This window comes from Pteropus alecto, unplaced genomic scaffold, assembly GCF_000325575.1.
Source record: "Pteropus alecto unplaced genomic scaffold, ASM32557v1 scaffold7, whole genome shotgun sequence".
In the NCBI taxonomy this organism is placed as follows: Eukaryota; Metazoa; Chordata; class Mammalia; order Chiroptera; family Pteropodidae; genus Pteropus; species Pteropus alecto.
In genome coordinates, this window is record NW_006494614.1 from 38,260,145 (window position 1) to 38,277,035 (window position 16,891).

General features: G+C 35.6%; 1 long non-coding RNA gene across 1 annotated transcript in view; it reads left to right on the forward strand.

Annotated features, from left to right (window-relative positions):
- The first annotated feature begins 12,676 nt into the window (after positions 1-12,676).
- Positions 12,677-16,891, forward strand: part of LOC107196760 — a 9,319-nt gene continuing 5,104 nt past the window's right edge. The window contains exons 1-3 of the long non-coding RNA XR_001518191.2: positions 12,677-12,737; positions 14,125-14,211; positions 15,411-15,491. This is a non-coding gene — a long non-coding RNA (uncharacterized LOC107196760). The remainder of the gene's footprint in view (positions 12,738-14,124; positions 14,212-15,410; positions 15,492-16,891) is intronic.

Here is a 16,891-nt window from a genome sequence, read left to right on the forward strand (position 1 = left end):
GAAAACAATATTTCAAGCAAATGGCATTCAGAGAAAAGTGGGAGTAGCAGTACTAATATCAGACAAAATAGACTTCAAAATAAAAAAGGTAAAGAAAGATACCGAGGGACATTTCATAATGATAAAGGGAATCATGCACCAAGAAGACATAACACTTATTAATATCTATGCTCCTAATCAGGGAGCACAGAAATATATGAAACAATTACTAACAGAACTAAAGGGAGAAACAGACCAAAACACTATCATAGTAGGGGACCTAAATACCCCACTGTCAGATATGGACAGATCATCCAACAGAAAATCAATAAGGAAATAACATCCTTAAGTGATACATTAGACCACCTGGACATAATTAACATTTATAAAGCCTTTCATCCCAAAACAGCCACTTATACATTCTTCTCTCGTGCACATAGAACATTCCCAAGGATTGACCACATACTGGGACACAGAGATAGCCTCGACAAATATAAGAGGTTTGAAATCATACCAACCATATTCTCTGCTCATAATGCTTTGCAACTAGAGATCAACTGTAAAAAGAAAGCAGGAGGAACCATAAATACACGGAGATTAAACAACATGCTGTTGAAGAATAACTGGGTCAGAGAAGAAATAAAAAGAGAGATCAAGAGATACATAGAAATGAATGATAATGATAGTACAATATATCAAAACTTTTGGGACATAGCAAAAGCATTCATAAGAGGAAAGTTCATATCATTATAGCCTACCTCCAAAAACAAAAATGATCCCAAATAAACAACCTAACGCTTCATCTTAAAAAACTAGAAAAGGAAGAACAAATGAAGCCTAAAGTCAGAAGGAAAGAAATCATCAGCATTAGAGCAGAAATAAATGAAATTGAAAACAAACAAACAAACAAAAAAATAGAAAAAATAAATGCAACGAAGAGCTGGTTCTTTGAGAAGGTTAATAAAATGGACAAACTCCTGGCTAGACTCACTAAAGAAAAAAGAGAAAGGACACTAATCAACAATATCAGGGATGAAAGAGGGGAAATTAGGTCAGACATTGCAGAAATACAAAGGATCATACAAGAATACTAAGAAAAAGTATATAACACCAAATTTAATAACCTAGAAGAAATGAACCAGTACTTAGAAAAATACAACCTTCCTAGACTGAATCAAGAAGAACTGGAAAAAATCTAAATAGACTGATCAGCAGTATGGAAATTGAAACAATCATCAAAAACCTACCAAAAAGTAAAAGTCCAGGACCAGATGGCTTCACTAGTGAATTCTACCAAACATTCAAAGAAGATTTAATACCTATTCTCCTCAAACTCTTCCAAAAAATTGAAGAGGAGGCAATACTTCCCAACTCATTTTATGAGGCAAATATTACCCTGATACCAAAACTTGGTTGAGATAACACACAAAAAGAAAACTGCAGACCAATATCTGTCAAGAGAACAGCTGCAAAAATTCTAAATAAGATACTAGCGAACTGAATACAGCAACATATTAAAAGGATTATACGCCATGATCAAGTGGGCTTCTTCCCAGAGGCACAGGGATGGTTCAACATACACAAATCGATTAATGTGATACACCACATAAACAAATTAAAAAATAAGAATCATATGATTATATCAATAGATGCAGAAAAAACCTTTGACAAGATACAACATTCATTTATGATCAAAACATTTAACAAAATCAGTATAGAAGGCAAATGCCTTAACATAATAAAGGCCATATATAACAAACCCTCAGCCAACATTATACTTAATGGTGAAAAACTAAAAACCTTCCCTCTAAGATCAGGAACAAGACCACTATCACCACTGTTACTCAATATAACATTGGAGGTCCTAGAGAGTACAATCAGATAAGAAAAAGATATAAAAGGCATCCAAAGAAGAAATGAACAATTCAAACTGTCACTATTTGCAGATGACATAATTCTCTATAATAAAAAGACCAGTAACCCATTTAAAAACATGGAATCTGAATAGACAGTTCTTCAAGAAGATCTGTAATTGCCAATAAGCACATGAAAAGATGCTCAATGTAATTATTCATCAAAGAAATGTAAAAAAATCAAAATGAGATACTACTTTACATCTATTTGGATGACTATCTTCAAAAAGATAATAACGTTTGTTCTTGAGGATATGGAGACATTAGAATCCTCATACACTTCTGGTAGGAACATAAAATGATGTAGTTGCTTTGGAAACCAGTCTGGTAGTTCCTCAAATGGTTAAGTATAGTTACCATAAGATTCAGAAAGTCCACTCCTGGATATACACCCAAGAGAACTGAAAATAGGTATTCAAACAAAAACTTTAACACAAATGTTTACAACATATTACAGACAAAACGTGGAAACAACCCCGTTGTCTATCAACAGACAGATGAATAAATAAAACATGGCATATCCATGCAACAGAATACTATTTGGCAATGAAAAGAAATGAAATACTGATAAATGCTATAACATGCAAAGTGAAAGAAGCCAGGCACAAAAGACCTCATATTATATGATCCCATTTATGATTCCATTCATTCTCCTGTTGAGAAAGCCCAGGATAAAAAACTGGAGGCCTCAGTTCTACATAGAATCATGAGGCTTAGAAAAAAAACTCTAAACTGAGTCCTGGTTGACAGCCGAATCATACTTTATGGGTCTGATTTCTTCTGTGTAATATGAAAATGCTGGGCTAGACTAGAGAAGCTGTAAGACTCTCCATAAACCCCGTGTCCTCTGATTGCTATACATACATGGTGGTGCAATACATACTGCATTCGTAGGGGCCCTTTGACACAGAAGTTGTGGGGTAAATAAGTCACACTATAAGCCTTTACACATCTTTTGTCATGAAAGGAATAAAAGGAAAGGGAGTTTGGAGCAATGGAAAGAACACTGAATTTAAACCCAAACCTCTACATTTTAAATCTGGCTCATTCATGTACTAGCTCTATTCCATTTGACTTCTCTTAGTCTAGTTTCCTAACCTATAAGAACAAAGACAATGACAATAGCTACCTTACCTTAGCATTTAGACTGAAATACACTGTAAATTCTATATAACCTATAGAATGACATATAGTTGTAAGACACAATAATGATTAAAATCATGTCTGAATCAACTCTCCACCCCATAAGCTTCCCTGCAAACTGAAGTCAATATTTACTGCAGCTCTCAGCACTGTTAGACCTAGGAAATTTCTAGCTGCCATTTTTTTCGGAAACCCAATTGTGTTTTTCTTCAGTAGCTGTGAGCATTGCCACTCTGCTTTTTCCTGACTCTTACTGGCGGTTTTAGACAAATAAGCCTTTTCTCTGAGGACTACGTAATTCACATTCTCCTCAACCAGCTTGCTGTGAACAACTTCAGTTCTTTCCTAACTTCACTTCTAGAAATCTTTATTCTCTCTTCTTTCTCTTGTGGAAGAGGCCACAGCGAATCCTGTAACTATCTCTTCCATACTCTTTGGGGGAAGATAAAGACCAAAACCAAACGTAAGAGACAGAAAAACTTGTTAGCCTCCAAATTGCATTCCCAGCATTCTTTCCCATGCTGTGTTAAATTTGTCATCTGGCCTAAAGGAAAAGCAAGTACAAAATAAAATAAAAATAAGGTATTATCCCCCTGCCATAGGTCAAGGTCTGAAACATAAATAGACTAAACTCCATAAAAATATTTCTAGATGAGCTCCCAAACCACAATCCAATTTGTAAAATTCTATACATTGAGATTTTGCTGAGCTTTTTCTATATTATAATATGTCATTCAAGATGGCTTCATGGAAAGTCAAAAACTATTTTTGAGGATATTCATTCATTCATTCATTCATTCACCACCTAAAATGAATCAAAAGAGTGCCAGGTACTAGGCAAAGAGAGAGCTAAAACTAGACCTAGAGCTAGAGATGACAGAGATAGAGATGAGACAGAGACAAAGGCAGAGATAGAGATAAAGAGATGTACCCTGACCTCAATGATGTCCCTTTTAGTAGGGGAGTTAGGTTATTTCCCACCCAGGAGATCTTATAACATCAATTCTAAAATGAATCAAAAGAGTGCCAGGTACTAGGCAAAGAGAGAGCTAAAACTAGACCTAGAGCTAGAGATGACAGAGATAGAGATGAGACAGAGACAAAGGCAGAGATAGAGATAAAGAGATGTACCCTGACCTCAATGATGTCCCTTTTAGTAGGGGAGTTAGGTTATTTCCCACCCAGGAGATCTTATAACATCAGGTCCCTATTACAACCCTATGATGTGGGCACTAACATTATCTCCATTTTTCAAAAGAGAAAATTGAGTCACAAGGGAATCGAATAGCTTTCCTAAAGGTACACAGGTAACATTTTGACTTCAGAATTTATGCTGTTAATTTTGTCTTTGCTCCTTCTATAGGTCACTGTCAGAGATTTATTCCAAAGGAGTGAGTCATACAGATATTTGAGATACTACATTAAAGCCTTTCAAATTTCCACAACTCTAAGCACTAAGAAGGCAATCATCTCTTCCAATAATTTATAAGCCCAAACATAGCTGAGACTTTTTAAATATCTTGGAGTGGTGCTGCCCACTGGGAGGATGACTTAGTGCATTTTTAGCTCTTACTTAAAAATCTGTTCTCTCTAAATGTTTTCATACTTCTTATCACTGCATCATTGGGAGGAATAACACATAATCGGAGAAAGGAGACTAAACTGTAATAAAAAGCATTCACTTTGTCTGGCTTGTTAGCCATGTTATCAAATTGTTCCAATGATTTCACTCTGAAAATATCCACTGATTTCCATCAACATTTCATTAGCCAATAGAACTAATATCCAGGATCAATCTGTGGTAGATGGCAAGTATAGTAGATGCTACAGAATTTCAATACATTTCTAACAAAATAGCCATCATTAGACAATAAATAACATTTACAACATTTACTTGATAGCATAGTTGGAGAAAAAATATTTATTCAACCTTTCACAAATTCTTCCGAGCAATTAGTTTCTGTGAAATATTTCTCTTAGTATATTTTAGTCTACTATCTGCTTCTCTTCTCAATAGTCACCCATTACTCCCAATACACACACACACACACACACACACACACACACACACACACACACACACAGAGGCCACATATTCTTAAGACTTTCTGAAATATGGGGCATGCATTCTTGTCATAAGATTATGTGAATAAATTTAAATATAGCAAAAAATAGAAAATAGAACATCATTAAACACAATGGAAACTGAAATAACTGTTGTTGTTAAATCCAACTCACTGAAGATCTATGTCATTCCTCACTGGTGAGCATTATATTCACACCTTTCAGAACCCAGAGGAGGTTCTATCATCTGAGGCATGCCCTCAGCTCTTCTTAACATTGCCATTTACATCTTCTTTCATGCTGGAAAGACTAAAGTAGAAACCACAAACCCTTTGCTTTGTGTCTTTTCCTTTTCATACAGTGCCCTTTTCTTCTATCTATCTTTTGCTGAGCAAGGAGCATTGGCCAATCTTCACTGAGATCTCCAAACTAATTTCGCTTTCCTCTTGGGGCCACAGCTGCATTATATTTCCCAGCCTTCCTTGCAGTTAAGTGTGGCCATGTGATTGAGTTCTGACCAATAGAACATGAGCAAAAGTGGTGGACACCCTTTCTAATTCTGGCCTATAAAACACCTTCCAGGCACCACTCTGTTCTCTCTCTCCATCAGGGTTTCAGTGAATGGCTCTGAGGCCCTACCTGATGGTGGGGCCACAGATGCAAGAAGTCTGAGTTTCTGAATGACTCTGTGGAGAAGAGTTACCTCCTTCCAGTCCAACCTACATTGAAATATAAAGTTGAGAAATAACAAACTTTTACCATGTGAAGCCTCAAAATTTGGGGTTGTTAGTTCCAGCAGATAATCTACCCTATATGTTTATGTAAGAGTTGTACAACATAAATTAAATGCTGTCTTGTCCTTTGGATCAGAATTAAATATGTTTTAAATAAACATCATTTCACACTTATTTCTGTTACCATACTGTGAAGAAAACGAACTGAGTTTTCTTACTTTGGAGTGAAAGTACCATAAAATAACATGAAACAAAATTAATTCAAACCAGATTAAAAGTTTATCTGATTTGGTTTACTGTAGTTCATCCATCAATAAATGGAATGTGATGAAATCTCTTTACATATTTTTTAAATTTTTATGTTCTATTTATATGGGTTTTTAAGAGCTGTGTCCCAACAAGCATGTTTTTGTAATTCTGAGCTACTTCAGAAAGTGGCTTTATATTTAATGTAGCAGTTTGATTGTTGCTAAGCATCCATTTGGTACAAATCAATAATAACATAAGCACTAGCTTCGAAAACCCAAAACAGCATAGTTTGGGGAGAAAAGGGACATCTGCAGTACTTCTCTGTGATTTGGACAAACAAAATTTCACACATAAAACTCCAGGACAGTTTTCTTAAACATTATTTTTCTTTTCTTTTCTTTTACTTTTCTTCTTTACTAAAGACTTCTGCTCTACTAAAGAAGAGAGCACAAGTGTGGAGATGTGATTAGCAAGTGCTCAGAAATTTATTAACTCTTTAATTCTTGTGCTACAAAAAAAGAAAAATACTCATTTGCGGAAAAGAAATGGCCAGCAGGCAAAGAACTATGGCAGACCCAAGAATGAGCTGCCTGCAAGTACAAAAGAAAAAAAATGCTGTGGTGTAGTCATTGCAGTCACTGAAACCTGCACGTGAAGCCAAGGATTAGTTACTGCAGGAGAGATACTGCATATGAACCTGAGGACAGCTGCCAAACCAAAAGATTGAACAATGGAGAAGTTCAAGCTTAACGAAGATATATGCAACCACAGTGCTAGTTCAGGGAGAATCTCCGGCTGAATATATTTAGCCCACCCAAGTCCCAAGCCCGAAACCTTTCCCTTAACAATAACATGTCTCCACCCGTAAGTTATTTGAACCCGTGGGGTTTTTGAGTGCAGTGAGTGGTGGATGTGGTTGTGGTGGAGAACAGGGTAGGAGATTATTAACACAATGCACTTGACTGAAGCAAAGACACTAAGGAAAATCTTTATTTTAGGCCAACAGGAAGAAAATCTAGTGTGGCTCTTGAGTAGAGATGTATGGAGCTCACAACAGTGGGGCACGGGGCACTCATTTGGCTCCTTTTTGGTCCCCAGTTGTGCCTAATGCAAGGTGTTGATAGAGCAGAGAGGCTGGGCCATCTTCATTTCCTTTCAGGTCATGCCACTACCCCTTTCCTCTTTCCTGTGGCCTCTCTCTGTTATTTTCCATTCAGTTTTTCTCTTCTGCCAGAGAATTATTTACTAATCTGGGGTCAATGGAAGACTTTATATTTCTCCAGTTTTATTTTTCTCCATTTTAATGGTGAAAGCAAATCAAGTACCCTAGCCGAATATCAGTGTGGGGATAATTATAGTCCTCTTTTAGGGAATGGCTATCGTCCTGTCACAAGCTCCTTCTAACTAGTCTATACATGAGATCAGACCTGTAGACTAGAGGGCCAACTTACTCCAGATTGGATCATCAAGGAGGCAGATTTTGATTTGAAGGAATTTCAATTTGAAGCTTAAAAGAAATATTGAAGTCAAATACAAACCCCAAGAAAATTTTGGCCTCAGAGAGGAAAGCAGAAACCTTGGCAGAATACTAAGTTTAGTAAGTAGTAATTGATAAAATTTAATTAATAAATGAGCTATGTGTTTGATCAAGTGAACTTAAAAAGTAAAACTATTACTGCCCATTATATGCAATAAGAACTTTGAACCTTGACTTTATGGGTTTTGATGAGAATGACAGCAGAATGCAATAATAAAATCTTTGAGGAAAATTATATTCAATGAATAAAGGGACCTACAAAGTTTGGCAAATATTATTTGAATGTCATTTGAAGAGTTTCAGTCTATATTTGAAAGGAATCTTCTTGTTTTGTTGTTTGCTGTTGATGTTTTTGTTGCTGTCATTGTTCCTGTTTCTGTTGTCATTGTTGTTCTTCCTCTTCCTCTTACTTTTTTCTCATTACCGTTTACATCGCCCCTTTCCAATTCTTTGAGGATTCAATCAAATCTCAAGATGTTCTTTCAAAATTTAGATTTTTTATACTATAAATGTACACTAATTGTCTCAGTTGGGTTTATGCTTGTTTGCATGTAACAGAAAATTCCAAAACAGCGGTGATGTAAACATACCAGGGCTCATGATCTCACATTAAGAATGCCTGAGGTCAGCAGTCCAGGACTGGCGGGACACTCCACAGTGTCATCAACCTAGAAGGGCAAAGAGAGCTGATAAGGTGACACATCAAACTACTGCAGAACTTGAACAGTCGGAAAACAAGACAAATTTTGTAACTTGAACAATGAAATGCCAAATGATTTCTAAAACTAGGTCATTTTGAACTTGACTTTTTTCTCCTTATCTTCTTCTTTTCTCTGATTTCCTTCAGCTCTTTTGTTGGTTTTGCCCTCCCTTTGCAGCAGCCATGTAATAAAATGCACTGCTTGGTCTCATGCATCAGGAAGACAGTAGGTGTCAGAATGACAGAAGCCACTACCTCTGAGGTGGTGCAGGCACCTACATAGGGCCCTGACAAGATCTTTGGAATGTGAGAATGTGCACTGCCCCGAGCTCAGAAAGGGAGCATAAATGCAAAGAATCAAGAGAATTCACATGGTTGCAAAATGGGACACAAGTGTCCCATAGCCTCAGTCATTTTTTTTTGGTGCTTTTAACTTTTTTCTCTGTTAATAATTATTGAGTTATACTAATATCACAAGAAGGTAGTGGTTGTGGTAGAAAAGAATGTGGGCTTTGATTTCAGATCTTCTGGGCTTATATTCAGATAATACTTACCTACTAATTAAGTGTCTTGAATAAGCCATTTCCATAAGCTCAATTTTTCCATGTATTAACTAGAGGTAATAGTCTCTACTCCACAGGTAGCTCTCAGGATTACATGAGGTAATATACATAAATACTTTATCCCTTCTACTTTAAACAAGTAAAAATAAACTACAACAAAAACATCATATGGAAATTCATGTTTGCAGTATTAGGTAAATAAGTTATTGATAATTTGAATTTTTTAAATAATAATTATAATTATTTGACTTGATAAATGTATAAAATATTCTATTCCCAAAAGAAATGTAAAGTCTTATTTAATTTTCAAAAAAAAAAAAATCCAATGTATAAACAATTCAAGGAGTGAACTGACATCCGTTTTACTTACCATTGCATCCAGAACCAGAATGTTTTTGGGCACATGGAAAGTATTCAGTAAAATTTTTGAATAAATAAATACATAAATGAATGAAACAATTTTCATTATTCTATATATATTCTTGGCACTGTAGTAGTTGCAGGAAATGTAAATAAGACTAACTTTCATGAATATTAGATTCTAAGTATGGACAAATCAACAAAATGATTTCAGATTATGATTAAGTGCTATGAGAAAAATTAAACAGGATTATGTGATAGAAATTGACTTAAGAAATGTGGAGAGAGCAAAAAAAGGCTTTAGATCAAATGGTCATAGAAGTTCTGAGTGATAAAGAAGAACCAGTCATAGGATAATCTAGATTTATAGTTGAAGATTTCTTCAACCAACACTGCATCACATTAATTTGACTTAAATTACTAGAACTCTACTTAGTTCATTTTGGAAGCATTTTCTTCAGTTAATAATCACACAGTTTTAGATGTGGCTCTCTTCCTAGATTTTGCAAAACTTGCAAATCCTGAGGCTCTAGGATCTCCAGGGAAAATGAAATTGTTTTATTGGGTAATGTTTTCTAAAGCATATCTAGTGGACATAAGGTAGTTATAGACACATCTCTCCAAAAATAAACATTCTGTGGCCAAATACCCTGTGAACCAGTCCAGGAACATAGGTGTATTAAAGCCTTAGAGAACTCCAAAAGTAGAATAACATGTATTACGTGTATCCTAATGTTTTCTCCACTAATTTTTAACATTCTATTTTAAATTTAATTTTTCCTTTCTCTGTATTTTTATTAACATCAAAATACAGTTTGGAAAATACTGGTATAGTATTAAAGATAGAACTTAGGCACAAAGGGAAAAGAAGGAAGATAATCCTCTGCCTATAAGTCTTGTGATTCTAAAATGGGATAGTTTACACAGACTTATCAGAAACTTAAAATAAGCTCTAGATATCATATTTACATACATTACCCACTTTAAACCCACTGAACAATAAAAAAGTTGCTCGTGTTTAGTTTTTTGACTACTTGAAGTTTTTTTTTAAGTTCTGTTGTGAAAGGGGAATATATTTTGGTTTCCTCTGTTTTTGCTTCATAAGAATTAACGACATTCAGGCAGATCTGCCTTCGGTTTGGTCTGGTTTAGTAAAAGTGATCAATAAAATATGGCAGACACTTCACGAGGTTTTACATATGAATGCCACACTCAGTTCCATCACTTCATCACTTACTAGAGGTGATTTTAGGCAAATTACTCAAACTCTCAAAGTTTCACATTTCTCATCTGAAAAGAGGGGTGGTAATCACCATATCCTGCCTTTTGGAGGAGGAGTCGAGCTAATGTAAAGGGCTTGAAAAAAGAGTATCATCCAGCTTCTCTGAAATGTTTGCTTGAGGACTATATATTCTCCCTCTAAAAGACTTTTTAATTCCCCAGTGGAGATTCAATGGGAAAAAAACAGAATGTTTGCTGTTTGTTCCCACAATGATGACTCAGAGAGTGCTGATTTATTGAATCAATTAGCGAAGAAGTAAAATTCATGTCCTATATTATAGGTGCGAAATGAGCTATTCAGCAAGAACCATGTAGGATATCCAACATTCTGAGCCAGGGCTTCTCAAGACACTTTACTTTGCTGTTTCACCCAGATTAAGCTAACAGGAGATCCTGGCTAATAAAGTAGTCTCTTTCACCTCCCTAAAATGTTCTAAAGAAAGCATCAACAAGTAATGATTGAATTCAACATATCAGCTGTATGATAACTATAGACAGTTTCCAACTGTTGTTCTCACACAGCATCATAGAGAAGAGGCAGCCTGCCCAGGTCTTAGATGACTACACTATTTCCAGTAGACCACACACAACCAAACTGAACAATAATTTAACTTTGAAAATGACTGATTAAGTTAGGAACACCACTTTAAAAGATTGTTTAATAAATCATATTTTTAGGCCTTAGAGAACGTTCATGAAGGATTTTGAGTCCACTTGTACAGAGCACTACCATGTCACACAATGTTTTCACTTCTTAGGAATTGCCTCATGTGTCATTCCTAATATTAACCCAAAGTTGAACTAGTGGTATGTTCTTTTGGTTTCACTGTTTAGTTTTAATCTTAATGTTGACTTCAGAGGTATGGAATCATACTACTGGCACTAAGAAAGGGAAGCAGTGTATCATGGAAACTGGGGGAGTAGGAACATTCCACTGCTTATCCTTCCTTCTTCTAGTATGCATTGCCTTCAGATAGAAAATGGGAGCAATTGTTGAGTGCATTCCATTGTGTCAGAATACTAGGAAAATATGATGAAAAATAAATGATGATCAGAGTAGGAAGAATCCTGGACTTAGGAGGCCAGAGACAGAGACTTGGGTTCCAGTATTGATTCTACCACTTATCCATCTTAGGCAAGTTATTCTCTGAGTTTTACTTTTCTCTTCTGTAAAATGATGATTATTCCTAAGATATCTTCCAGTTTTCTGATTCTATCATGTTCTAAAATCCATAAACTTATCTCTCTTTTCTGTTGATTCAAGGCTTTCGGGTATTTTATTTTTACACTACTTCTTTACCAGTTTGCTTTTTCTTAAGTTTTAACAAGAAGCCCAGATTACCCCAGTCTCCACAGGGCTCTTTTGGATTATCAGGAGAGGTTAGGTAGTATTTGTGATGGTGGAAACAAAGCCCATTTCCTGAATCGCAAAAATTATGAGGCTGGACCTTTAGTGTTAAGTGTTTGTCTTTTTCAATATCTGCTGCAAGTACTATATTAGATTCTAGTTATTGAGATTTAAAGATAAAATCGATCTTTATTTGGTGACTTTTTCATCAATCAAAAAGTATCTTTTACCATCTTCTGTGGCCTAAATGACATGTCAGGAATTACTGCAATAGTAAGAAAAGTTAAGGACTTTGTCTCTATCGTTGAGTTCTTTATATTCCAGTTAGAGCGAAAAGACTTGTGTAAAGGAATAGTTGATAAAACAGACAAGATGAGAGTAAAAGTGTTAACTTGTCTGGTATTGGAAATAAGTGCATAGAAACTCCTATAAGAAGTGGTTTCTATGGGCAAAATAACTTGTGTAACGCTTCATGGGGAAAATGAATGCTAAGCCTTGAGAAACGAGAAGAATTAGGACAAAAATGGCAAATATAATAACAATCAAGGAATGTCAAGGAAAAGATATGAAAAGACAGCGAGTAAGGGCATTGGTTTCCCATTGTCTTCTTATCTTGTGGACTAAATCTTGCCAAACTGTGGTTCCAAGGACAAAGACAATCCACTGGGAAAATATCCAAGGTTGAAGAATTTTCCTGAAACAAAGGGGAAAGGAATTCACACAGGAATGTACAATGCTGTCTAAAACAAGAAAGTCCAATAATTAACTTGATTTTTCTCTAGCAATTGCAATAGTTGAGTTTATCCCAGGGCCTAAGGAATTTTTCAGGTTATGAGAGATCCTGTTGGCTGCCCCTGCTTACTAAGGTTAACTCTTAAATAATGTTTTTTGTTTGTTGGTTGGTTGGTTTGTTTGTTTGTTTTCCGGGCCTGAAGTTGAGGACCAGGACCATCTTAATTTAGCATTAAGATGGAAAGGTGGCAGCAGTTAGTTCATCACGTTCCAAGAAAAGTGTCAGTAATAGTAATTTTTTTTCAAGCTAAGAAGGACGCTAAGATTACCCTGGTCCTCATTAGATATATGAGAGAATAAGGCCCAGAAGTTTAGGTGATTTACCCAAGGTCATCTACGCAACTATTTATATGAGACAAAGTTTAGGTTATAATCTTACTATCATGTTCTTTTAATGAAAAATGTTAATATTATCCTTCCCATCCTTCTGCCACAATTCAGTCTTTTTTCTAATCTTGTCCTGAACATAATCATTTTTTAACATCTCATATGTACTTAAATTCTTTTGTCTTTAGACACTAACATGAAGAAAAGTTGCACGAGGAATATACATTTCTTGTGGAAATTTTAAAAACACAAATAAATACAAAAAAAGAAAATTAAAGCCATCTGCAATTTTTTTCTGTGGAGAAAACCATGGCTATATATTCCACATATCTTTTCTGTGTAATATATATTTATTTTTTTATATATTTATATATTTTTAATCTAGAAATGGTATTTTGCTCTTTTAATGGTATGCTATTTTCAGTCAATATTTGTAAGCAAATTTTCATGTGAATGCATATACTTCCATAACCTTATTCTTGACTTGACATAAAAAAAAAAAAAATAGGAGTTAGAGCCATTCCTGATGAATTGCTTAAACTTGTTCTATAAAATTCAGTTTCTCCAAAACTACTGAGCTTGCTTAAAAAAATGCTTTTGGCCATGGATATACAAAAAAGTATAGCTCTTCTCCTTTTAGAATCTAGTGGTGTTATTAACTCCTATTTTCAGTTTGTTTATGGAACTAAAGTAATACTGAACATAGATACATAAAGGTGATTACCACAGTGGAAGTTTGACCTTTGAATAATCCTTCCTTGTATAAACAAAGTCTGGAATGTTTTAAAACCTCTAAGCTAATTTCTTTTTTTATTTATCTTAAACCTGAGTCAACATAGAATGTCCACTTTCCTTAGAGTATGAGATGAAAATGCCTTGGTTCTCTAATCATACATAAAGAAAGGGTCTTTGGGCACCACGTGTTCCTTGCCTCAAACCCACATGGCTCTGCTGGACCCTCCAGGCCCTACAAACATGGCCCTACCTGCCTTCCCTGCATTGGTGGACCTGCTTGAGAATTTCTTCACTGTCCTGTACCCAAACTGCTCTCATTCCCACTTCCATATCTTTAGACAATAAGGCTTATCATGGAATATCCATTCTCTCCTATTCCAACTCCACCCTTCCTTCCAGGTCCTGCTGACCAGCTTCCTCAGTGAAGCCCTCTTGGTGATTCATCTTGCTTCTCTCGCTTTTATCTGGAACTTGCTGGCTCTAAAGGTAAGCCTGGTGTGGTATAGCACAGGAGTTCCCAACCCCTGGGTCATCGACCAGTACCCGTCCGTGGCCTATTAGGAACCAGGCCTCACAGCAGGAGGTGAGCAGCTGGTAAGTGAGTGAAGTTTCATCTGTATTTGCAGCTGCTCCCCAGCGCTAACATTACCACCTCAGCTCCACCTCAGATCATCAAGCATTAGATTCTCCTAGGAGCTCTTGTCCCTGGTGCCAAAAAGGTTGGGGACTGCTGCCTCATCCGCCTTTTCTGTTCCTTAATTCATATCTCCGCTAAGCTTACTGTTCCCTTGTTTGTAAAGGCTGCAGTTTAGCTTTCATTTATATTTTATACAGCAATGTGCACATATTATATATTAAGTATTCAAGAAATGTTTGTTGATTAGGGGAAAAGTAGAGTCCTATTTCTGGCTGTTTCTTCTTAGTTGTTAGACCTTAGAAAAGTTCTTTAGCCTCTATGAGCTTGTTTCCACTCTTGAGGACGGAGTGAAAGCACCAGCCCCATAAGGCTGTCATAAAGAGAAAGGGACTCAATGTGAAGAGCATGGGTGTACAAACTGCCTCAAGAAATGACAGCTACCATCAGAATGGGCTAGTGGACCTTCTCCCTTTGACTTTATTACAGGTTAACTAAACTAAAATGTGACCCAGACTCTAATATGGTTATGAATTCTAATCCTTATGAATATTTTCTAGCATTCTCAAAAGTAAAGTATATATAATTACTTTATATATTTACATATTTTTTAAATTTTATTATGCATACATATACACCTATATATATTTACTATTGTTACCATAGCCTTCTCCCAAGATGGGAAATAAATATGTTCCCTTGAATTTTCTGGGCTTCTTTCACCATGAAACCTTGTATGCACACATATTTGTATGTATGTATAAATGCTCTTTTATTCTGAAGAGTTTGAATGAATGGATACATGTGATATGTGTACATGCAGATAAGTGTGCATAATTATACACTACATTATATAGCATATATCTAACTCAGTGAGGACTTCTTGGTTGCAAGTGATGTTAACACACTCAGACTACCTTTAAGAGAAAAGAGGAATTATTTTGGACTGGGTAGATAGCTATATTAGTTACAATGAGATTTAGCCACATATCATTTTAAATTTTATAAAATAATTTCTTAAGTAAGATGCGAATATATTTCTCTCTCACAGAAGAGGAATCCAGAAACATGTAGTTGCAGTGGCTCCACGATGCCAGGGTGAATTTCCTCCCCTACGACTCCACTGTTACCAGTAAGTGGCTTCCACTTCATGATCCAAAATGGCCATTTGAGCTCCAGCTATCACAATCCATCCAATGAAAGGAGGAAACCCAAAAGAGCCAGCCTTCTTCTTAAGGAGCTTCCCCAGAAGTAGCATACAATACTCCTACTCACCTCTTATTGGTCAAAATTTAGTGATGTGGTTTTACCTAGCCGCAAAGGACGCCTGGAAATGTGACCATTTAGCCGAATGTTAATTTGTCCAGGTAAAAATAAGAATTGTTTTATTAAAGAAGAAAAGGGACATACATATTGGAGAAGCTGTTACAATTCCATAACTCAATTAATTTTGTAAACATAGAATGCGCTTCCTATAGCTTCCCTGCTTAGTTCAAATATAGATCTAAAATGTACCAAAATTGTCTTAACAAAATCATAAATATATAAAAAATTTATCCTCAAAATATTTCATTATTCTATAGCTTATAATAGCAAAAAAAAAAAAAAAAAAAAAAAAAAAAACCCAACAACAACAACAACAAAATGAGTTTGGAAAAATAAATTAGTTTTAGAGCCCAATAATGAAGTACCATGATGTTATTAATGTTCAGATTAAGTGGTAAAAAATCAACAATCATGATGCGAAAACCTGTCTAGATTATTAAATAAAACCAGCAGATTACAAAACCTAATGTACAATATATTCTATTTTGTTATGAGAGTATCATGTTGTTACAGTTTCTCTATAAGTTTGAAATTATTTTCAAACAAATTTAAAAAGAAACTATATTTGGCAGGTAGGCAGCTACAAAAATAGATAATGTATAGATGGAAAGAAAGGTCAATGTATAGATAGGTGGAAAGGTAATCAGATAGGAGAGAGAGAGAGAGAGAGCGAGATGAGAGGTAAGGAAGGGAGAGAGAATCAATTCTGCCTTCTCAGGGAAATTGTAATATAAATATTCAAAATATACAAGTGAACTTCTTGATCAACATTATGTTAAGGCTGATTAAGAGAGAGAATGAAAAGTAAGTACACTAGAAGCATCACCAGTGGATATCTTTGAATGGTGAGGTAGTGGTGATCTTTATTTTCTTTGTGTTTTCTTCTCTTCCTCTGATCCCTGAAACACTCACATTTAGAACTTGGCATCTCTGCTCTGTTATATTGGTTGTCTTTTTATATCTGAGTGTTCTACTTCTCAGAGATATTGTAAGCTAAATACCCAGGAGATATGAGTGGACTGCTTGACCAACATTAGGTCAAGGCTGGTACCAGGTCAACGGACTTTAAAAGAAACAGAGAGCACAGTGGTTGCCATCTTCCTATGGTAGGACAACAAAAGTAGACATAAGTGAGAGTCTCATTGCTTCTGTAAGTCCAGACACTGAAGTGGTTCAGAGCACAAGTCTGAAATCTAGCTGCTTGGC